Raw genomic sequence first — 24894 nt, forward strand, 5'->3', positions numbered from 1 at the left:
TCTAATGGCTGAGTAATATTCCATTGTATACATAAACCACATCTTTATCCATTCATCTTTCGATGGACACCGAGGCTCCATCCACAGTTTGGCTATTGTGGACATTGCTGCTATACACATCGGGGTGCAGGTGTTTCCAGCGTTTCACTGCATCTGTATCTTTGGGGTAAATCCCCAGCAGTGCAATTGCTGGGTCATTCCTCTATTGATTCTTAAGGAAAACCTAAATGACATCTATATAATGGAATTTTTTAAATAATAAATTTATTTTTTATTGGTGTTCAATTTGCCAACATACAGAATAACACCCAGTGCTCATCCCGTCAAGTGCCCCCCTCAGTGCCCATCACCCATTCACCGCCACCCCCGCCCTCCTCCCCTTCCACCACCCCTAGTTCATTTCCCAGAGTTAGGAGTCTTTATGTTCTGTCTCCCTTTCTGATATTTCCTACCCATATAATGGAACTAAAATGAGTGTATATTAAATTAGAAAATGCAGAAAATTAAGATTAAAATAATCTTGGGGAACCTGGGTGGCTCAGTTGGTTAAGTGCCTGTCTTTGGCTCAAATTATGATCTTGGGATTTTGGGATTGAGCCTTGTGCCAGACTCCATGCTCAGTGGAGAGTCTGCTTCTCCCTCTCCCCCCTGCTTGTGCTCTCTCCCTCTATCTCAAATAAATAAAATCTCAAAGAAAAAAAGATTAAAATAATCTTTAATAATAATATTTAAAAATATTAAAAAACAATCTTTAATAATTTAATAATCTATTTTAAAAATCTCATTGAGTGTCAGCAGAATATGGAACTCTTGATCTCAGAGGTGTGAGTTCGAGCCTCACGTTGGGCAAGGGGCCTCCTTAAAAATAACAATAGGGGGATCCCTGGGTGGCTCAGCGGTTTGGTGCCTGCCTTTGGCCCAGGGCGTGATCCTGGAGTCCCGGGATCAAGTCCTGCGTCGGGCTCCCGGCATGGAGCCTGCTTATCCCTCTGCCTGTATCTCTGCCTCTCTTCTCTATCATAAATAAATAAATTAAATAAATAAATCTTTTAATAATAATAATAATACTCTTACAACATACAAATAACATCTTTTTAAAGAAAAATACACTTTGTAGATAATTCATTTTCAACTTCAGACCTACACATAGTTTCCAAGTACAGCATGAAAGCCTTCTGATTTTCAAACCAATCAAGAGTGGATTACAGTGTTGCTCCAACATCCACTCCCACAATCCGGTGTGTGATCCTTATGAATACTGGTGTGCTCTTCTACAACCACAGGACACCTCTGAGTAAGGACTCCATACCAACACACGACTGCCTTCTAGTACTCAGAGCTCCTCCAAATTCTGCCAATTGTCCCAGGACCTCCTTTTGCAGTGAGATGTTCCAGGACAGGATCACGTTTTGCACTTAACGGTCACGTTTCATCTTCTTCACTTTTGAATGGTTTTCCCTTGATTTTTATGGCCTGAGATTATAGGCCGGTGACTTTTCTGAACAGGTCTCAGTGGGCTTCGTCTTCTTTCTCCTCACATTTGGGTTCGGATTATCTGTGCATCTTCAACAGGACCTTCACAACATGATCTTGGATTCTCACTACCTCCAAGCAAGTGGCACACCATCTCGACTTGTCTGGTTAGATGGATGTTTAACACCTCTTCACTTTCCCTAAAGATTGCCTTAAAAATGCACTTCTCCCAGAGCATGTAATTATCTACAGAGATTTTGCCCAAGACTGCAAAGGGACACCACCCTCTCTGCTGTGGTGACCAGACAGCATACTCCAAGGGCTTAGAGCCCCTCCTCCAGGAGCTGCCGAAGGTAAGCCCTGATGGGAAGACAGGCTTTTCTTAGTGACACGCGGTGTCTGAGCAAAACAGGCCAGCTGAGTTCACCCTTCTCTGCACACTTCCCTGCATTCCAGTTGTCAGAAAGAAGCTGCTAAAAATGGCCCATGTTCAAGGAGAGGAGAACTTGACTCTGATTTTTTTTTTAAGATTTTATTTATTTATTCATGAGAGGCACAGAGAGAGAGACACACACAGGCAAAGGGAGAAGCAGGCTCCGTGCATGGAGCCCGACATGGGACTCGATCCCAGGTCTCCAGGATCACACCCTGGGCTGAAGTGAACCGCTGGGCCACTGGGGCTGCCCTGACTCTGATTTTTGATGTGATGAATAGAAAAGAATATACGGGCATGTTTAAACCACTCTAAGTCCAAGGTAATCAACACAGGCTGAAATCACCTCCATTTATATTAAATAGGATCTAGAGCTCCCACTTGGAGAGATACAAACCTTCCCTTCCTTCTGCTTTCCTTTCTTCTTGCTCCAACAGTGCATATGATCTATTTCGGTAAATGTTCCATATGTATTTGACAGAAATGTACACTCTGCAATCGCTGGGTGTAGCAGTATTCTAAAAATATTAATTGGGTCAAATTGGTCAATCACAGTGTTCCAACTTCTTTGGCCCAACTGATATTTTGGTTTGTTTCATCAATAACTATGCAGATATAAACCTTCCATGATGGAAGGAAGGAAAACCCTCGTGCGTGGGTTTGGGTGGATGAGTGGCACTGTTTCACCATTTGTAAGGACATCAATGAAGTGTTTCGCTATAGCCATTCGAAAAGTGTATTCAGCAGCGCCGATGACCTCACCTCATCCCAGTGTCCAGCATCTTTCCCACGAACCAAGGAATGAGCAATCTTCTCGGTATCAACCTGTTTCCATCTCCTCAAAGAGAATCCTCTGGTCCCAGGCCTCAGGCTTTTCTAACTTAGAACTGGAACCTGCACTTAGGCGTGTTCAGAGGAGGATTTTGACAAAAGCAGCAGTTGCTTGTGGGGCTGTTCATGCACACCACCTGATTCTCACCACAAGAATGTGGGTGAGTCACAAAACCCACGGGTCCCAAGAGAAGAAAGAAGGGGAGGGATGGCCAAAGGTGCCACCATAGGGGCTTCCCTCTCTCTCGTGGTTGCAACACCAAAGCAGGGCATTTATAGCAAAGGCTTCAGGGCCAGTATGATCCCTGGATTCCTTGCCTCATCTGCTTGGGTAAGTTTCTTGGACTGCTTATATTGGGACTCGAGATGGGGGTGGACTGAGTAAGAGATGTAGGGGAGGTAATGAAGTTGGAAGGGAATACTCAATTTGTATTCACTCACACGTATCAGGCCATGTTAGCGACTTTAGACGGGCTTCCTCCAACAAATGATGTCAATATTTAAAAATTCACATCCCATACCCATGACTATGCTCTGTGCCTACATCTACTTAACATTTTATTTTTAGTAACTCAATATTTCTTATTTAACTGTATTTATCAGAGGATGGAAATTTTCAAGCAATACTTTCAACAACAATCCAGATTCACTTACTAAAAACAGAAGGTTCCTGTAAGTGTATGCAGAAGGAAAAAGTGGGGATTTCTAGCCATGTGTGGTTGCTGTTTAGGTTTCTGAGCTCAGGATGGTTCACTTCTTGTTAGAAGGATGATTAGCAAGACATAGAAGTGCCCATCCCACATTGAGCCTTTATCCTTGATATGATCAAAAGGGCTTAATGTGATTGAAAGTCACTGAAGTAAAGCACAAGATGCTAGGTCACTGCATCCTCAAATCATCCCGCAGAAAATGAACAAGGGGTAGTGGAAGGGGAAGTGGGCAGGGGGTTGGGGTGACTGGGTGATGGGCACTGAGGGGGGCACTTGGCGGGATGAGTACTGGGTGTTAGGCTATATGTTGGCAAATTGAACTCCAATAAAAAAATTTTTTTTAAATCATCCCGCAGAACTATTTCATGCCATGGGAAATACTACTCTGGGCGATGCAAAGCATCATTTGTGATAGGAATTAGGCCCACAGGAATACAAGAGGGCCCTGAGACCAAAAGCTGAGGGTTCCTGCTTGGGACCACACAGAGAAGCAGCATAAAAGTCAACATTCAAACCGAGACCTGTCTGGCTCCAAATGCACTGCTGTTTTTGCCCAGTTATAAAGGGATATGAAGAGGAATGTGTGCACAGGGTCTTCAGAGTATAAATGTCCTCAGAGGTAGTATACAAACATAGGTTGGGGAATCTAAGGAGGTGAAAGAGGAGTGGTTCAAACAAGTGTGGGGAGGAAGTGCATCACAGGATGTCCTTTTGCAGGTGCCATGACACCCTTGGTGTCCACAAGGAGGGTGGGCGTAAGCCCTGCCTTGTGGTGGTCACCATGGCTTACCTCTGTCTTCACCACATTCTTCTGATTCCAATACCCTAGACTATTCCCTAAAGAGCCTGATCCTGGGAAGGTAAAAGGGGTCCACACTGTAAGTCACCCAACTGTGTTTCCAGGAAAGGAGTGAATTCAGTACATGCTTGGAGCTTCCACTCCTGCACATGCTGGTTGATTACATTTGAAATACATCACATGGTGCTGGGGCTGGATTCCCTTATCTGTACAATAAGATTATGACCATCTGCAGGGCCCTCACACTGATTACAGACTGTGTATGCATAGGAAGATTGCTGTTACTTCCGTGGGGGAATGAATCCTTCTATCATCCCTTGTCCTCTCCCTGGCGCAGGTGCTCTCTCTGCTGGAAATCCCTCAGAGAGAACTCTCCATCATCTGTCAGTGAAGAAAGCAGGTCCCTGCTCGCTTCTGCTCTTGGCAGAGCATGAGCTGCTGTTATCAGGCTGTGAGGCACCCACTCTGAGATAAGACTTCTGAGAACATTTCCTCTTATCACTGTGTGGGTGATGTGCAGGGTGGCCATGAGATGCCAGTGTGATAAGAAGCCATGTGGGCATGTCTGTATCCAACCAACATATTCTTCCAACAGGTAGAGTGAAGCCCTCAAGCCTCAGAGGGATACCCCACGCGGGAGGCAGGCAGAGAGTCCCACCAGCAGTGTCTGCGGGGTTGAGTGAGGGTGGGTGTTGAGGAGGTAGGAACCAAAGAGATATAACGTTTCAGAACGCCGCATGGTCCTCGGTCGAGAGATGGCAGGTCAAGGGCCCTGAGTTCCAGTGGGAATCCCGTAGGATCTGCTTCATGATGCTGACAAACTTTTCTTAACTGAGATGAACTGGACTCTTACTCCCCCATCCCTTCTCTTCCCTGATCCTCCACCAGCTCTGGGCAAAGAGCAGCCTGTTCTCACCACCCTAACTGCTCACTTTGCTCCCTGTGTGCTGTGGGTCCTCCACCTTTATGCAGAGTTACAGCAACAGCTGAAGCGGCAGTATATCCTGCCCATCCAGTGTGGTCATTACAGCAGGGAATGGTCTGTCCTGGGGGCTCCACCTCTCTGCAGGGACTGGACAGGAGATACAAGGGTCTAGGCCTCAGGGCTTTGATGCACAGAGACAAGGTCTGTCCAATCGGGGGTCTTTCTTCTTGTTGAACATCTGTTTTGTCCATGCATTGCTTTCCTGAGTTCACGGAGTTACCAACACATGTTCTCTTGAATCCTGAGGAGCTTCCTTAAAATAATTACTTTAAAGTCTTTCTCAGATAGCTTACCATTCTCTGTTTGGAGTCCACTCCTAGAAAATTACTGTGTTCCCTGGTGAGGTCATTTGCTTGCTTTTTCATGCTTCCAGTGGCGCTGCATCGATATCTGCACGTTTGGCAGAATGGTCACCTCTTCCAGCCCTTCTGGTCTGGCTTTGGTGGGGAGGCTTTCCCCCTCAGGCAGCTGCAGTAGTGACTGAGGAGTGGACATGTATGGGTCTCCCATGGGAGTGGGGTCTGGGTCTTGCAGACCAGCCTCAGTAGCTCCAGCTGGGGAGGAGACACAGCAGTGGCACAAGGATGACAGGATGCAGCAGCAGTGGCACACTCTGGGGATGGCCGGCTTGATTCCCAACTCCAGACCCACGGGGAGGAGCACCCAGAGCTGCAGGCATCACCTGGTAACAGTGTGAGCAATTCAGGACCCAGAGGACAGGATGAGTGAGCAAACCTCAACTTTGTACTGAAGGGCCGGGCGCAGAGCAGCGGTGTCCCTGGTCAGGCACCGTGGTGTCCCAGTCACAGAGACTGGGCACAGCAGCAACCGGGGCTCCTGGGAGCAGGTCCCACTGCAGTGACAGCTCCAGCCCCAGGGAGCCCCAGTGGCCAGGACTGTGGGCCACTGTCAGCTAGGAGCAGTGTCGGGTGAATACTATGGGGTTCTTGGAAGCAAAGCCTGTACAGGCTCCCAGGGTGAGGCTTGCTGGGGTTCTCCTGCTTTTCCTTACCCGTGGGGTGCAACCCCTCTGAGGGGATCCCCCCTGGTCCCAAGCTGCTTTGGACTCAGGGATGCAGTGCAGGCAGGTCAAAGGCTGCCCTTGCTTCTCTACTTCTGCCTGGTTTTTGAGCTCTTAGCATTTCTGCCGCTTCTTCGCTGCAGTCCAGAGACTTCACAGAGCTATTTCCATCAATCTGTAGCTGTCTTTTTATTGTACTGGGTTTCGTGGGGGCCCTCTTGCTGATGTCACCATCAGCTCTGGGAGTTCCCACAGTCCCCCCGGGGAGCCCAACGTGTAGCCAGTGTTGGAGTATCCTACAAACATAGCGTTCCAAAAAAAGATTACGATTTAGTAGAGGACCCAGCATCAGTAAGATTCATAAATGGAGTCAGTGTCTATCTGGAACGCCCTGTCATTGTCTGGTCCTTGAGGTTTAAGATATGACTTAAACAGCCCTAAGAGTCTGCATTTTTTACTGTCCTGATAAACGCTGAGCTGTGCTTACACTGGGCATCTCGTCAGCCAGTCAGTGTGCATTCGTTGAGGTCCCAGTACCTTCAGGACCTGTGTGGACGCTGGGGATGCTGAGGTGAAGGACACAGAGTCCCTGGCTTCCACCTGCTTAGAGCTGACATCCTGTGTCTCCAGTGCCATGAGATGCAGACTTTTACAAACTCTCAGCTTTTATGACCAAATCATTTCTGTCTTAATTCATGCCACCCAGGGCATCAAAAAACCTTCATTATGGGGGTTACTCTTATCGCAGAGGAGAGACGTCTGGGGGCTCCCAAATCCGCTCAGGGTCTAGACATCATCAGGAGTTAAGCCGGCAGCACTGCCCAGTGCAGGCTCACCAATCTCCTGCGTGGTCCTGCCTTCTTCCCTGGGGGATGGGGAATCAAGGAAATAGAACACGGACTCAAGTAGCAAATGCCAAGAATAAGGGTGGTTTGGATAGAAGATGAAAACAGAAGGGTTTCTATGGAACCAGGGCAGATCTTGGGGCCGTGTGACGAGTGAGCCGAGCAAGAGACCTTCTGGAAGAAACGTCGCAGTCGCTGAGAGCACAGCTGCAGCCACAGGCCAGTGTGAGGAAATGAGAACCCAGGTGCATGACCTCCAGGGTCCTTTCTCAGCAGCAGCCCTGGGGAGGCCCCTCAGGACGGGGCTCCAGGTGGGTGCTCGTGTCTCATGGACGGTTCTCTCACGGGGCTGTGTGCTGGCCGAGGAAGCAAGATGACCGATGGTAAGTGTTGCTTGGTGATATCCTCTTTGCCCTCATTCTGCAGCATCGATGCTGCTTCTCCAGGTCTCATCAAGGGGCAGAGGCTTTGTCCTCTTTTTTTTTTTTTTTTAATTTAGTTATTTGAGAGAGAGCACAAGCGAGGGGGTAGGGACAGAGGGAGAAGCAGACTCCTCACTGAGCAGGAGGCCCGATGAAGGGCTCGATCCCAGCACCCTGAGATCATGACCTGAGACAAAAGCAGATGCTTCACTGAGCCACCCAGGTGCCCCATTTTTTTTAAAGATATAATTGTCATATAACATCATATTAGTTTCAGGTGCACAACATGATTCAAGATTTGTAGATATTGGGAAATGATCACCACAATAAATGTACTTAACACCCATTACCACACAGCTGACAATTTTTTGGTCATTTTTTTTCTTGTTACAAGAACTTTTAAGATCTATTAGCAACTTCCAAATAAGCACCACAGTATTAAGTACAGTCCCCCTGCTGCACAGGACTAACTTTATAACTGGAGATTTGTACTTTTTGTACTTTTTGACCCCTTCACCCATTTTATTCTGGCAACCATCCATTTTCTGTATCTACGATTTCTTTCCCCTCCCTTTTTTAGATTCCACATATAAATGACATCTCACAGTATTTGTCTTCCCCTGTTTGACTCATCTCACTTAGCATAATATCTCCAGATCCATCCATGTTGACACAAGTGGCAATATTTCCTTCTTTTCTGTGGGTGAATAATATTCCATTATATAGACGCACACACCAAATTTTCTTTATACATTCACTCATCAGTGGACACATAGATTGCTTGAGTCTTGGCTGTTGTAAATAATGCTGCAGAGAACATGGGGGCACATATAACTTTATGAGATAGTGTTTTTACTTCATTCAGGTATATTCCCAGAAGTGGGATCACTGGATCACAAGGCAGTTCTATTTTTTGCTTTTGGAGGAACCACAATACTGTTCTCCACGGTGTCTGTACCTACTTGCATTCCCACCAATAGCCCACAGGGATCTCTGTTCTTCCCATCCTCATCAACACCTGCTGTCTGTCTCTTGTTTTCTGGCCAAGCGCCGTCCTGACAATTACAACATGAGCTCTTCTCCAAGGGCTCTCCGAGAACTGACAAGCTCATCAAATCCAGCCCTGGGCTCTTCTTCTTTCCAGGGATGCTTCGCAAACCCTTCCTCAGCGCCTCATCCAGCTTTTTGGCACTTGCCAAGATTAATGTGACCCTGAGATACTGGACTCCTGTCAGGAACATAGAGTTTACTCTCAGCAAGGGGTGAATCCAACTACCCTGGATGTCCATGGATCATTTGAGTAGAATGGCTGAAGTCCGCCTGGTCAACCTGAGTCAGCAAGACTCTGGGAAATACAGCTGCAAATACTGCCAGACAGAGGCCCCCCCACCAGTGTTCCCCAGCCAGTGACATCCTTTGTGTTTACAGGTGAGAAGGAAGTGTCCCAGAAAGAGTCTGGCTTGATCTATCTGCCCCTCCTGCATAAGAGGCTCAAGAGGGACTCAGAAGGGAGGACATTAGGTTGTCTCCTCTCCCACATAGGGGCTCAACAATGGCAGGAGCAGTCTGAGGGCACTAGTCTTATCAGGAATGAATGAAAGGGAAATCCTGGTCCCTCGACAAGACTTTGCTCACAAAGTTGGGCAAAGGTGGGCCTGGTACCCCCTGGGTTCACGCGCCCCGAGAAAAGACTTTCGAAGACACCAGGGATGAAGGGCACCCTGAGCTTTTCCCCATGATGTCTGACCCTCTTTCTCTTCCAGGAAGCTTACCTAAACCTTCCTTCCTGGCTCAGATGAGGCTTACGGTGAGACCAGGAGACAATGTGACTCTGCAGTACCAGAAGACAGACCTCATGGTTGCATTTATCGTGTTTGCTCTATTGAAGCAGGGAATTCCTGAACCTGTAGATGTCCAGAGATCATTAGGGGATGTGATTCACTTCACCTTCTGGACTGTGAAAGTCAGGGACAATGGCAGTTACAGATGTGTATACTACCAAATCAATGCTCCTTTCTGGGCCTCACACCCACAGCTTAGACCTGTGGGTGACAGGTAACAACTGAGACGATTTTAGAATAAAATAACCCCAACCCCCTTGCATGCCTTGCAGCCTCGCCAGAGTTCATTCCACTTACACATAGACACATACACACATACACACATATTTGTACAGAAGCAAACCCAGTCAGATAGTGTAGCTAAGGTCACTTCAAACAGTTACTTGCTAGATCATTGAAGAGCAAGAAAAAGAGAAGCGCTTATCTTTACCTTTATTTATTCCTTCTGTGATGCTCTGCCTTTCTCCACGCAGATCCGAGGTCCTGATATGTGTCACCTTCCCTCTTGCACATTTCTTGCAAGGCAGGTGCACTGGTAACAAATTCCCTCGGCTTTTGTCTGTCTGAAAAAGTCTTTACTTATTAGCTTTTGAAGGATAATTTTTCGGGGTGTCAGGTCGGTGGCTTTCTTCTCTTAATGCTTTAACATCTCGCTCACTCTCTTCCTGCCCACGTGGTTTCCAAGAAGTCGGATAGGATTCCTACTGGTGCTCCTCTACAGGTGAGGTGCTCTCTCCTCTGGCTTCCTTCAGGATTTTCTGAATCTTTGACTTTTTAGTTTGAAAATGACACGCATAGGGGTAGTTTTTGTCTTGTTTCTGATGTTTATCCTGCTTGCTCTTCTCGGAGTTTCCTGGATCTGTGGTTTTATGTCTGATGTTCATTTGGAGAAAAATCTCAGTTGTTATTTCTTAAATTTCTTTTGTTTCTCTCTCTCTCCTGTTAATCCCATTATGCACAGGTTACACCTCTGTCCCCAACCCTTGGATACCCTGTTCTGTGTTCTTCCAGTCTTGTTTTCTGTTTGCTATATGGTTTTGGAGGCTTCCGTGGACAAATCCTCAGGCACAGCGGCTCTCCCCTCGGCATGTCCAGGCCACCAACAAGCCCATTGAAGGGCATTCTTCATTTCTGCCACAGCGTTTTCAGTCTCTAGAGCTTCTTCTTGAGTCATTTGTAGGATTTCCATCTTCCTGCTTACATTGCCATCTGTTCTTGCTCGCTGCAAGAGCCTCAGCATGTGAATCACAGTTGTTTTAAATTCCTGAGCTGATTGTTCCAACATTTCTGCCATCTCTACATTTGATTTTGCTGCTGTTGTCTCTTCAAACTCGTGGTTTTTGTTGTTGTTTTTTGCTTTTTGGGTTTTTCTGGCTTTTGGCACACCCAGTACTTTGTGCTTGATGACCAGCCACGATGTGCTGGGCAAAGGAATGGCCTGTAGTGACTTGGTAGTGAAGGGGTGGAAGTCTCCTATGGTCCCAGGATTAGGGCTCCAGCTTGCGGGGAGCCTGTGCCCTCAGGGTGTGACCCTCACAGGGTTTCTCAGCCCCCCTGCCATGGTGGGAAGGGTGGTCAGAGCTGGCTAGGGTTGGGTGTTTCTCTTTCTATAGGTCAGTTAGGCTCTGAAAAAACCCCAGCAGGTCAGGCTCAGTTAACTAGTTTCCTCTGGCCTTGTTAAGAAGAACACAGCGCTCTGGTATATTTCCTTTCCTCTTCCCCTGCCAGAAGCAGGAGGGGATTTTTCTTGGCTATTCACAAGGAGATCCTGGAGGTGAAACTCTCAGACCCCATGACCAGGCACCCATTATCAGCTCCCCAGAGTTTCTAGCTCTCAGACTTGTCCAAACCCCACATGCCCACCCAGCACCAATTCCCATGGAGGTTTTGGCTTGCGGGTTTCTACTCCGGGGAGCTGTGATTCTCTGTATTCATGGGTTGGCCTCTCCAGTTCGGGGGATAGAGGGCTGCTCTGTGACCTCATTTCCATCTCAAATCTAACAAGAATTACAGGACTTTTACTCACTGTTATTGTAGATCGGGGACTTCCCGATCTTCTCACACACCCCATCGGAAACCAGAAGCCAAGAACTTTGTCATTTTGATCTGGGGAAATCTTTGTAGCAGGGACCTGGCCTTACACAGGGACCAGGGACTCCAGCATCAGAGTGCTCGCTGATGTGTGCAACTCTCTCTCTACAGAGTTGCCGTTCTCGATGTCACAGTGACAGAACTAAGGCCCTGGGAGCTGGCAAGAGCAGAGAATCACATCAGAAGGAACGCTTGTGCACAAACTGGGAAGCAGAACAGTGGCTTTCTCCCCCACGTGACCTAACCTGTGACTAGCAGCGATCTCTGTCTTTGGGGGTTTTAAGATTTCCCCTCCCTCCCCATCCATTCTCCTCTTCGCATTATTTCTTCTTTGTCCTGACGCATCACACGTGTAGGTTTCTCCCCGGCCCTCACTAATGTGCGTTTATATTTTGTCAACTGATTAGGAATTTTTTTTAAATTTTATTTATTTATTCATGAGCGACAGAGAGAGAGAGAGGCAAAGACACAGGCAGAGAGAGAAGCAGGCTCCCTGCAGGGAGCCCGACATGGGACTCGATCTGGGGTCTCTAGGATCACACCCTGGGCTGCAGGCGGCGCTAAACTGCTGCGCCACCAGGGCTGCCCTGATTAGGAATTTTAAGAAACCGTCGCCCCAGAGACAATGGGACACAGTGTAATCTGCGTCCAGGTGCTTCTGTGTCTGTTTTCTGATTACTGAGCTTGGGAGTTTCGGCTATCCACTGACTGGGAGACACAAGCAGGCCTCGACTTCCTGACAGTCAGACTAGGAGGAGTGAGGGTGCTCTGTGGCCAGCGCTGAGCACTTGTCTCTTGCAGGTTCCTCAGATATGGCACCAGGAAATCACACCAATGTTAACCTCATCTGACTGGGTCTGGCAGCCCCGTTTCTGGTTATTATGGTGGGTGTCCTGCCTAAAACCTGGCAAGCCACAACGAGTCTCTAAGTGGAACCAAGTAAAACAACCAAACACATCTCTTTTTCATGGGCTGTCCTAGTATGGGGGCACTGTAAATACCAAACTTTCTTTCTGGGGACCTCCAGTGTTTCTTTTCTTGCGGGTTTCTACTCCGGGGAAACTCCGCAAACTTTTTTTATTTTTAAGATTCATTTATTTATTCATGAGAGACACAGAGAAAGAGGCAGAGACACAGGCAGAGGGAGAAGCAAGCTCCCTGCAGAGAGCCTGAGGTGGGACTCATCCCAGGACCCTGAGGTCACGACCTGAGCCAAAGGCAGACACACAACCACTGAGGCACCAAGTGCCCCACCTCCTATGTTTCTCAACAGTGGCTTGACTGGAATTTCCAGTGGGATATTTCTTTATCATGTAGGACTGTCTGGTTCATTGCAAGAACATTCAGCATCTCCTTCATCTCTCACTAAGTCAGCTGAAGCCCCAATCATCATGTAAACAAACTAACACTTCCACACTCTCTCAAACACTCCTAGATATGGAGAAGGAGAAGCGGGTAGACTTCCCCTGATGAAGAACCTATGTTTGGAGACCAGGAGAAATAACCTTTTCTTCCTCCCTCCTCTGACCTTTCTCTATCCGTCTCCACCTACAGGTCTCACGGTTGCTGAGGGGAATGACGGGTGTTGAAGACACTGAACCCACTGACCTGGAATGGTTTCCAGTAGAATGTGCGTTCTCACCTCTGTTGAGAACCACTCAGGACAAGATGATGGTTTCCTCTTCTGTACTCCTCACCTGGGGCAGAGGACAGGATAGGGCATAAAAATTTATCCAACAAATTATTACTTTATGCAATGCTGAACAATCTGTATTTTGTTACACCGATATAACATGTCACTTGGGTCATACCCCGAATTTCCATAAATGTATGAATTTCCATAAATGTATGTATGAATGTACCTGTTTCTTGTAGTTATTTGGTGTGTCTTGATTTGGTATTTTTCTGATAGGCTAATGATGCTGAGCACCTTCTCATGTGCTATTGGTCTTTTTGAGATTTTTTATCAAAACACAATCAGAGAAGCGTGTTGTATTAGTTTTAGGCACACAACATATTGATTCAATGATTCTGTCCATTACTGGATACACACCATGATACACAGTCACCATCTGTCACTATACAACATTTATTTTAATTCCTGATAAAGTATCTGATTAAATATTTGCCTGCTTTTAATTGGATTGTGTATCTTTTTAATAATGAACTGTAAGAATATATACATATTCTGGACACAAGTCTGTTAACAAATATCTCCTTTACAGGTATTTTTCTTACAGTCTGTGACTTTTATTTTTAAACCTTTCTTAAAGAGCAAAAGTTGTAAACTTTGCTTAAGTTAACCAAATATGTTTTTTTCTTTTTTTTCTTTTTTAAAAGATTTTATTTATTTATTCATGAGAGACACAGAGAGGCAGAGACACAGGCAGAGGGAGAAGCGGGCTCCATGCAGGGAGCCCAATGCAGGACTCAATCTCAGGAGCCACCCAGGAGTCCCTGAATTATTTTTTTCTTTTACAGATCGAACTTTTGTGTCCTAAGGAATCTGCCTTACCCAAGGTCACAAAGATCTTTTCTCTGCATTTTCTTATATAACTATTATAGTTTTAGATTTTACATTTAGGTCTTAATCTACTTCAACGTAATCATGGTCAGGGTTCATGTTGTGGGAGGTTGAGGGAGAGAGAGCATGTGGGCATGTGAGAGAGGGAGGGGCACAGGAGAAGCAGAGAGAATCTTAAGCAAGCTTCATGCCCAACATGAAGCCCAACATGGAGGCTCCATCTCACGACCCTGAGATCATGACCTAAGCTGAAATCAAGAGTCAGACAACTAATTGAGCCACCCAGGCTCAGCCACCAGCCACCCATTGTTCATTTTTAACAATAGACAGATACCCAATTGTTCCAGTGCCATATCTCGAAAAAATTATTCTTTCCCTCATTGAAATATCTTAGCATTTTTTAAAGAAAATCAATCAATTAAGGGGCACCTGAGGCTCAGTTGGTTAAGCATCTGACTCTCACTTTTGGCTCAGGTCACGATCTCAGGGTCGTAGGATTGAGCCCTGCAGCAGGCTCTGCGTTCAGCAAGGAGTTTGCTTGAGATTTGAGATTCTTTCCCTCTCCCTCTGCTCCTCCCTCTGTTCTCTTTCTCTCTAAAAAAATATATATATATTCTTTAAAAATAAAATAAAAAACTATCAACTTAGCATAGGCTAACAGGTGATTTTTGGACTCTACGCTATTTCACTGACCTGTCTATCCTTTCATCTACAGCATGCTGTATTGACTGTAATTTTTTATTTTTCTTTTTTTCCATTTTATAAACTTGAAACTGTGTTTTAAGATTTTATTTCTTTGAGTAACCTCTGTGCCCAATGTGGGGCTGGAACCCAAGATCAAGAGTCACATTCTCCACTGACTGAGCCAGCTAGGCGCCCCCAGTGCAGATCTTCCACCCATGAGTAGGAAATCTCAGTTTTCTGTTTTTCTGAGAAGATACCTTGCCCTCCTTTTTGAACGATGTATCAGAAAGATATCTCTCCTTTGCTGTCTTACCTGCGGCTCCCTTACAGTGTTTTCAATAAATATGTATAGAAAGAAAGAAAGAAAGAAAGAAAGAAAGAAAGAAAGAAAGAAAGAAAGAAAGAAAAAGGAGAAGTGGCTACACTGCTTTCAGGTAAAGTATCTTTTGGTATCAGAGCAAGGAAAATAACCAAGGACATTACATAATGATAAAAGGTCAATCCACCAAGAAGATAGAGCAATCCTCAGTGTGGATATGCCAAACAACAGAGTTTCAAAATACCTGAAGAAAGAAAAAAAGAACTTCAGGAGGAATTCAACAAATCCACAATTGTATTTGGGGACTTCAACATACTTCTCTCCATACTGGATAGAACTACCAGGCAGAGAAGGCGCAAACATATGAGAACTGAATGACACTATCCACCAATAGGCTGACTGATATCATGTAGAACACCTGCTACAGCACTCGGATGCACTTTCTTTTCTAGTGCCCTGAGGTCCTCCCCAAGATGGACTGTACCCTGAGTCACAAAACAGACACAACATTGGGGATGTTCTCGGACTGCCATGGAATCAAACCAGAAATCAGTAACAGGAAGCAACAAGAAAAGTTCAAAACATGCATACTAAACCAACATAGTTCTATATAATCCATGGGTCAAGGGGGAGGGTGTCTCAAAAAAATCTTTAAAATGCAATGAAAAGAATTAAAATAAACATACAACATAAAACAATGGGATACAGAGAAATCAGTGCTGAACATTCACTGCTCGTGTTAAAAAGGATGGTCTAAGCTCACACCTTAAGAAAAAAATCTAAAACAAAAATGGAAGAAAAATTATAAACATAGAAGCATAATAAGTCAAAAAAAGAAGCATAATAAGTCAATAGAGTTGGAAAAAATAGCAAAAATCAGTGAAACTAAAAACTGATTCTTTGAAAAGATCAAGAGAATTGACAAACCTCTAGCAATACAAAGGAAGGTAAACAGAAAGAAGACACAAACTGACAATACTCAGCATGAAACAGAGACTATCACTACAAATCCTGCAGCCATGCAATGGGTAACAAGGGAATACAAAAAGTGGACTATTTCCTTGAAGCCCACCACCAAGATTCATCCAGTATGAAACAACCTGACTAGTTCTGTAACTCTATCTAAAAATTGAATTTGTAGTTTTAAAACATTCTAAAAAAGAAATCCTCAGTGGGACGCCTGGGTAGCTCAGCAGTTGAGCATCCACCTTCAGCTCGGAACGTGGTCCTGAAGTTTTGGGATCAAGTCCTGTGTCGGGCTCCCTGCATGGAACCTGCTCCTCCTCCCTCTGCCTATGTCTCTGTCTCTCATGAATAAAAATAAAATCTTTTGGAAAAAAAGAAAATAAAAGAAAAATCCTCGGGGCCAGAATTGTCAGTTCTGAATACTAGAATTCTGAACTATTTTTAATTCCACGGGAGCCAGTGAGGAGCCAAGAATAAGAACACTTGAGTTGGAATATCTTCCTTCTATGGACTGAATACTTGTGTTCCCCAAAAGTTTGCATCCCTAATGTGATGGTGTTCAAAGGTGCAGCCTTTGGAAGATAACTAGGTCATAAGGGATTAAGTCTTCATGAAAGGGATTAGCCTCTTCTTATAAAATACACAAGATGATCTCTCTTCACAATGTGAGGATCCAGGGGAAAAGGCAGCAGTCTGTAAACCGGGAAAAATGCCCTCGCTTAGAATCCATAGTACCCTGATCTGAGATTTCCGGCCTCCAGAACTGTGGGAAATAAAAACACTTGCTGGTTGAGCCACCCAGTCTATGGTGTTCTGTTAGAGCAGCTTGAGCTAACGACGACACCTCCAAATTCACCAGCAACTGGTTCTGGAGAGGAATGCCTTCCCTCTTCTGGTATATCCACTTGATTTTTGAGGTTTGTTTTACAACCTCGTCCTGTTTGGAGTATCAGGGAATGAAAAGAGACGATGGCAAAAATTGGTTCAAAAACTTTCAATGCTAGAGCTAAGGCTGTCACATGTAGGTCTCTGCAATGAAAAGGTTTTCTCCATCTCCGAGCCAGGTGAGACCTTATCCCACCTTATCACATCAGGTGACTGTGAGTGACCACGGTGTGATGCTGGAAGTGGCGTTCACTGGGTGGGAAGAAGACGGTGAGTTATGGTGAGTTTGCATCTTTTCACATCCTTGAAAAAAATCTTTGTGAGTCGTGCTTACACTGGGCATCTTGTCAGTGAGCCACTGTGCATTTGTTGAGGCACTACCATGTGCCAGGACCTGTGTACACAGAGGGATGCCCAGGTGCTTTTGGGGCGAGTGACATCTGGTCTCCCGTGGCATGAAGTACATGCACTGTTATAAACTTGTTTGAGATCTTATACCAGAGTGATATTAGATTCATGGTGACAAGTGTCATTCCTTTTCTTATCGCCTTTCAAACACAACAAATCCACGCCTGTACCTGAACAAAAACACCTCTGCACAGCCCCACAGGACACCAGGGAGCCATCCTTCTGTGTATGGAAGGTAGGTGGCTGGGACCCGCAGGCGGCTACAGCACTACAGGGTTGACGGTGGAGGTGGGGGACAGTGTAAGGCGGGTACGAAAGTCTGCATGCCTGACTGCAGCTGGGGGACGCCCCCTTCCCCTTCTCTTCAGCACCACCCCTATTTTGGAGGAAGAGAACTCCAAGACGGAACAGGCAGAGCTGAAGGAACAATCTCCCTGTCTGCCCAGGAGCAGCTCTGGGACCCCCCCCCCCCCATTCAAGGACACCCTCCAGCAGAGATAGACCCGAAGCAGCAGTGCTAAGCGCATAGCTCCCCACCACCACCACCCGGCCCCACCTTCTCCCCCAACGTGCATAATCGAATTTACGTGGGAGGCTTGGCGAGCTGGGAGACATCGCGAGCAAGAGAAACCAAGATTGTGCCCTAGCGCCACCTTCTGGAAAATAAAAGAAAAGCTCCTACTGACTCACCTGTTGAACCAACAGATTAGAATCAAAGTGAACAGAACTTAACCTAAATCAGTAGGCACTCGCTACTTCAAGTGCCGGGGCACGGATACTTCTCATCAAACACTATGAAAAATCACAACAGTATGGGATCATAAAAATCAAATAACAACTTTCCAGCAACCAACCAAACTCAAAGACACAATATTGAGATCTGATAAAGAATTTAAAAGAGTTGGGGCAGGGGGCCTGGCTGGCTGGGTGGGTTAAGTGTCCAACTCTCTGTTTCAGCTCTGGTCATGATCTCAGGGTCTTGAGAAGGAGCCCTGCATCCAGCTCCATTCTGGGCATGGAGCCTGGTTAAAATTCTCTCTCTCCCTCTGCCCCTTTCCTTCCCAACCCCACCACCCCACCTGCCCACTTACTCACTCTCTCTCTCTCTCTCTCTCTCCCCTAAACAAACAAACAAAATGCTGGGGCACCTGGCTGGCTCAGTAGATTAAGTATGCAACTCTTGATCTTGGGGTTGTGTGTTCGAGCCCCAAGTTGGACGTGTAGTCAACTTAGAAATAAAATCTTAAAAAAAAAAAAGAATTCAAAAGAATTGCTATGAAGAAATTCAATGAACTACAAGAAAACTCAGAAAGTCAATACCACGGTCTCAGGAATAAAATTAATGAATAGGAGTATCTTACCAAAGAGACTGAAATTCTAAAAAAAAAAAGGCAAAATGGAAATTCTGGAGCTGAAGAACTCAATAAATAAGATGGAAAACACATTAGAAAGCACTGGAATAGAGCAGATCACCTAGGAAAAAGAACAGGGGAACCTGAATAAAGGGATCTAGAAATGATTCAGGTGGAAAATGAGAGGGAACTAAGATTTTTAAAGCAAATAAACCCTACAAGAGGGGCACCTAGCTGGCTCAGTTGGTGGAGTGTGCAACTCTTGATCTTGGAGATTGTGGGTTTGAGCCCCACGTTGGGTGTAGAAATTACTTCAAAAAAAATAAAATCTTAAAAAAAAAAAGAAACCCTACAAGAATGACCAGACTCCATTTGAGGAAACAGCACACGATTAACGAGTATATCAGAAGGAGAATAGAGGGAAAGGGGAGTACAGAGTGTATTTAAAGAAACAAAAGCAATAAAAAAAAAAAGAAGAAACAAAAGCTAAGACCTCCCCAAACCCCGGGAAGAAACTAGACATAAACGTCCACAAAGCTAACAGAACACCTTATCTCAAGGCAAAAAGACCTTCTCCAAGACACACTACAACAATGTGTCAAAAGACGGTAATAAAGACAGAACTGTAAAGGCAGCCAGGAGGGGAAAGGTAGTAACCTATAAAGGAACCTCCCTGAGGTTATAAGCAGATTTCTTAAAGAAAGTCTATAGGTCAGGAGAGAGTAGAATGACACATTCAAAATATCGAGAGACAAAAACTGCCAGCCAAGACGACTCGTCAGATATGAAGGAGAGTAAAGACTTTCTCAGGCAAACAAAAACTGAGGGAGTTGTTGCCACTAGATGTGCCTTACAAGAAATGCTGAAGGGAGTTCTTCAAGCTGCACCACAAAGACATAAATACACAAAATTCTGATTAAGGTGGTAAACAGTCAGCATTAGAAAAGTATAGCTTTTTCAGAATAGTATATTTAAAATTTACATATAGCATGAAGGTTACAAAAAAAGAGCATTAAAAATAATAACCATGGGCACCTCACTCATGAGTGACTCAGCAGTTGAGTGTCTGCCTTTGGCTCAGGTCATGATCCCAGGGTCTTGGGATCAAGTCCCGCATCAGGTTACCTGCAGGGAGCCTGCTTCTCCCTCTGCCTATGTCTCTCTCTCTCTCTCTCTCTCTCTGTGTGTGTGTGTGTGTGTGTGTGTCTCATGAATAAATAAATCTTTTTTTTAATTTATTTATGATAGTCACACACAGAGAGAGAGAGAGGCAGAGACACAGGCAGAGGGAGAAGCAGGCTCCATGCACCGGGAGCCTGAAGTGGGATTCGATCCCGGGTCTCCAGGATCCTGCCCTGGGCCAAAGGCAGGCGCCAAACCGCTGCGCCACCCAGGGATCCCTAAATAAATAAAATCTTAAAAAAAAAAAAAACATAGCCAGTGCAATTCAGTAATGAAATCACGGCATAAGAAGAGATCATTGTGGCATCAAAAATATACAAGAGGAGGAATAAAAGGATGGGACTTTTGCAGGCAAAGGAAGATAATATGCTATCAGTATAAAGGGGACTATTTTATCTATGAGCTGTTTGATGTAAACCTCACAGTAACCAGAGAACAAAAATCTAGAGCAAAGACATGACATGTGGAAAAAATGCACAGACTGAGCAAATCACGATGGAAAGCCACCATGGGAGACAGAACGGGAGACTTACAAAGGTAGACAGAGGGAAAAGAAATAACAGAGACAACATAACCAGAAGGTAAAAGATAAAGGGAGAGTAGTGAGTCCTTACATTGCAATAATCACTCTAAATGTAAATCAATTGAACTCAGTAATCAAAAGGCACAGACCAGCTGGCTGGATTAAAACAAAACAAAACAAAACAAAACCCACTCAACACTATGCTGTCTTCAGGAGACTCATTGCTGCTCTAAAGACACAGACAGGCTCAAGGTGAACTGATGAAAGAGATATTCCAAGCAAACAGAAACCAAAAGATGGCAGGCAAAACCATACTAATGTCAGACAAAACAGACTTCAAGCCAAAAAAGTTAGCAACAGACAAAGATCATTATATAATGATAGAGGTCAGTACATCAAGAAGATAGATGCTCATAAATATATATGCTCCCAACACCCAAACACCAAAATACATTAAGCATATATTAACATCTTTTTTATTTTTTAAGATTATTTATTTATTCATGAGAGACACAGAGAGAGAGAGAGGCAGAGACACAGGCAGAGGGAGAAGCAGGCTCCATGCAGGGAGCCTGATGTGGGACTCGATCCCAGAACTCCAGGATCAGACCTTGGGCTGAAGGCAGCGCTAAACCGCTGAGCCACCCAGGCTGCCCTATTAACATCTTTTTAAAAATATTTTATTTATTTATTTGATAGTGTGTGCTTGAGCACACAAGCAGGAGGAACAGCAGGCAGAGGGAGAGGGAGAAGCAGGCTCCTTGCTGAGCAAAGAGCATGATGTGGGGCTTGATCCCAGGTCGTGACTTGAGCCAAAGGCAGATGCTTAACTGGCTGAGCCACCCAGGTGCCCCAAATACTAATGGATTTTAAGGGAGAAATAGACCATGTACAATTATAACAAGGGGCTTCAGTACCCTCCATCAGCAATGAATAGATCATCCAGACAGGAAATCAACAGGGAAATGGTGTAATTGAACCACACTTTAGAACAAATGAACTTTACAGACATATACAGAACATTCTGTCCAACAACAGCACAATACACTCTTCTCAAGTGCACGTGGAACATTCTCTAGGACAGATCATGTGATAGGCCACAAAATAAACCTCGGCAAATTTAGGAAGATCGAAACCACACCAACTGTCTTTCCTGACTAGAGTGATTATAAAACAGAAATCAACAGAAAGAAAGCGAGAAGATCTACAAATGTGTGGAAACTAAACAACCCACTTCTAAACAATGGGTCAAAGAAGAAATCAAGAGAAAATTAAAAATTAGCTTGAAACAAATGAAAATGGAAATACAACATATCAAATCTTGTGGGATGCAGCAAAACCAGTTCTGAGAAGAAAGTTATAGCAATAAATACATATATTCAGACATTAGAAGGATCTCAAATAAAAAAAAAAAAAAGAAGGATCTCAAATAATCAGGTTAACCTTACACTTGAAGGAACTAGAAAAAAAATAGATTAAGCCACAGAGAACAGAAAAAAGAAATTAATAAAGATCAGGATAGAAGTAAATGAAATAGAGACATAATAATAATAATAATAATAATAATAATAATAATAAATGAAATAGAGACCAGAAAAGCAATAAAACTAAGACTGGGTTCTTTAAAAAGATAAACAAAATTGGCAAACCATTAGCTAGACAGAGAAAAACAGAGAGAAGACTCAAAATCAGAAATGAAAGTGGAGACATTACAATTGATGCCACAGAAATACACAGAATCGTAGACTACTATAAATAATTATACGCCAATAAATTATATAACTTTAAAGAAATTAATATATTCGTAGAAACACACAACCTGCAGAGACTGAATCAGGAAAAAGCAGGAAATCTGGACAGACCCATAATGAGTAAAAAGATCGAATCAGTAATAAAGAAACACCCCCAAAACAAAAAACAAAATTCTCAATACAGAAAACTCCAGGACCAGATGGTTTCACTGGTGAATTCTACCAAATATTTAAAGAAGAATTAATGCCAACCCTCCTCAAAGTCTTCCAAAATACTGAGGAGCACAGAATACTTCAAAACTCACTCTATGAAGCCAGCATTACCTTGATACCAAAACCAGATAAGGATACCACAAGAAAACCACAGACCAATATCCCAGATGAATACAGACGCAAAAATTCTCAGCAAAAATCAACAAACAGGACTACATCAAACTCAAATGCTTTTTTGCAAAGCAAAAGAAACAATCAACAAAATGAAAAGACAACCTACAGAATGGGAGACAATTTTTGCAAATTATCAGACAAGGGATTAATATCCAAAGTAGATAAAGAACTCACACAACTTGGTAACAACAACAACAAAAGAAAAACAACCCAATTTACCCCAAAACATGGGCAAAAGTAGACATTTTTCCCAAGAAGACATCCAGATGGTCAACATATACATGAAAAGATGCTCAACACTCATCATCAGGAAAAGGAAAATCAAAACCACAATGAGATGTCATCTCATACTGTCAGAATGACTGTCGTCAAAAACACAAGAGATGACAATGCTGGCAAGGATGTGGTGAAAAAAATAAAACCAAAAAACAAACACTTGTTCGCTGTAATGGGAATGTAAATTGGTCCAACCACTATGGAAAACAATATGGAGAGTCCTCAAAAAATTAAAGATAGAACTATAAAATGATCTAGCAATTCTGCTTCTGGGAATATACTCAAATGACATAGAAACAGGATTTCAATGAGATCTCTGCACACCCGTGCTTATTGAAGCATTATTCATGACAGCCATGATATTTCCAACCCAAATACCCATCAACTGATGAATGGATAAAAGGATGTAGTACACAGGAGCCTGGCTGGCTGTCCCTGGACATGTGACTCTTGATCTCCAGATTGTGGGTTCAACCCCCTTGTTGGGTGTAGAGATTACTTGAAAATAAAATCTAAAAAAAAAAAAAAAAAGGAATACATATACACAACGTAATGTTAAAAGATACCCTGCCATTTACAACAACATTGATGGACCCTGGGCACGTTATACTAAGTGAGATAAGTCAAATGTAAAGACAGGTAATGTATGGTATCACTTATATGTGAAATCTAAAAATGTCAAACCTGTAAAACAGAGAGTAGGTGGTGATTGGCAGAGGATGCAGGGATTAGACTAAGGTTTTTCAGGGTACAAACCTGTAAGGAGTAGTAAATAAACGACAGAGATCTAATGCACAGCATAATGAATATAGACAATATCATAAGTATACAACGTGACAAATGTCGCTGCGACAATCATGGCACAACATATCAATGTATCAAACTAACAGCTGTACACCCTAATTTTGCACCAAACGTATTCAGTAAGAATACAAAAATGTCTGGCATGCCCTATTTTAAGACTTCAAAGTATTAAGTTGGTTACACTAATAGAAAGCCCTGGAGAGAAAAAGACCCCCTTGCATATTTAGGGCGCTCTTTGAGATGCCACACCCACAGCGCCTGAAATCCAGGAACCCTCCTTCCTCTGCTACGAGGCGGCGGCGGTGGGGGGGGTGCTAGCTCCGGAGGGCCCGCGCAGGACCCCGGGTGTAGGGGCGCACCGCAGGGCGCGGGGAGCGCTCTTTAGGGCCGGCTCGGGAGCGTCCACCTGGCGACGCCAGGGAGCTCACGGCCCGTACTCACCTGCTGGGAACACCGCTCGTCCTCCCGGGGCGCGGCCCGCAACCAGCTCACGGCACCCGAACGCCGGCGGGACGGCCGCGGTCAGGCCTCTCCTGGCGCAGATGGAGCGCACCGAAGCTTCCCCAAGGCGCACGCGGCGCGCAGGCTCTGGCTGCGCGCGGAGGGGCGCCGGGGCGAGCCCCCACCCCTGCGGTCCTGCGGCGGGAGGGCGGGAGGGCGGGCGCGCGCGCGCGGAGGGCGGTGCGCGGGGCGGGCCGCAGGTGCCTCTCCCGGTCGCGTCCCCTGCCCAGACTCAGCAACAGTCCCAGCGCCTTCGGGGGAATGTCTAACTGCCCCTCACCGACCCCGCCCTGTGAGAGGCCCCAGTCCTTAGTCCAGCTGGAGGTCTGCTCACTGGGAAAAACCTGCGCCCCCTACTCTCCACCCCCGCGAACAGAGCCAGGCCCGCGCGGGCCGCTGGAACCTGTACTCCCCAGGGTGGGGCCGACGCATCAGTCACCCCCTCTGGGAATCAGTAGGGTTGGGGATCACTCTGTTTCACAGCGTTGGAGAGCAGTGCTTCATTTGCATCCGATCTGGGTGCACGTGTCTTACTGGGTGCATGCGGTATGCTGAACACCTTGCTGGGACTGGTGGCGAGTAGGTGAGCTCGCAACCACTGTATTTTTGTTTTAATATTTTATTTATTTATTCTTGAGAGACACTCAGAGACAGAGAGAGAGGCAGAGGCATAAGCAGAAGGAGAAGCAGGCTCCGTGCAGGGAGCCCGACATGCGCCCACTTTAGCTTAAGCAGAAGGATGACCTTGCAAGGAAGAACGTAAAGAACAAAACCCACAAATTGGAAGTGCCGTTAGAGGTCATACAAGGGCAGGGAAGGCGGGGGAGGGGGAAGACTTCCCGGAGGATGTGGGATTCCAATCACGTTTTGAAAAATTGAAT

General features: G+C 45.1%; 2 long non-coding RNA genes across 4 annotated transcripts in view; one reads left to right on the plus strand and one right to left on the minus strand.

Moving 5' to 3' along the window:
- The window catches only part of LOC125754785 (uncharacterized), a 54433-nt gene extending 30288 nt beyond the window's left edge, over window positions 1-24145 (minus strand). For all 3 annotated transcript variants that reach the window (XR_007409601.1, XR_007409600.1, XR_007409602.1), the window contains exons 1-2: window positions 23954-24145; window positions 13060-13148 (exon numbers count right to left, since the gene is read on the minus strand). This is a non-coding gene — a long non-coding RNA (uncharacterized LOC125754785). The remainder of the gene's footprint in view (window positions 1-13059; window positions 13149-23953) is intronic.
- LOC118350894 (uncharacterized) lies at window positions 6409-13312 on the plus strand. The gene is made up of 2 exons (XR_007409607.1): window positions 6409-7480; window positions 13006-13312. It is a non-coding gene; the product is annotated as an uncharacterized LOC118350894 (long non-coding RNA).
- Window positions 24146-24894: the final 749 nt, after the last annotated feature.

The sequence above is a fragment of the Canis lupus genome, chromosome 1 (assembly GCF_003254725.2).
Source record: "Canis lupus dingo isolate Sandy chromosome 1, ASM325472v2, whole genome shotgun sequence".
Taxonomy (NCBI): domain Eukaryota; kingdom Metazoa; phylum Chordata; class Mammalia; order Carnivora; family Canidae; genus Canis; species Canis lupus.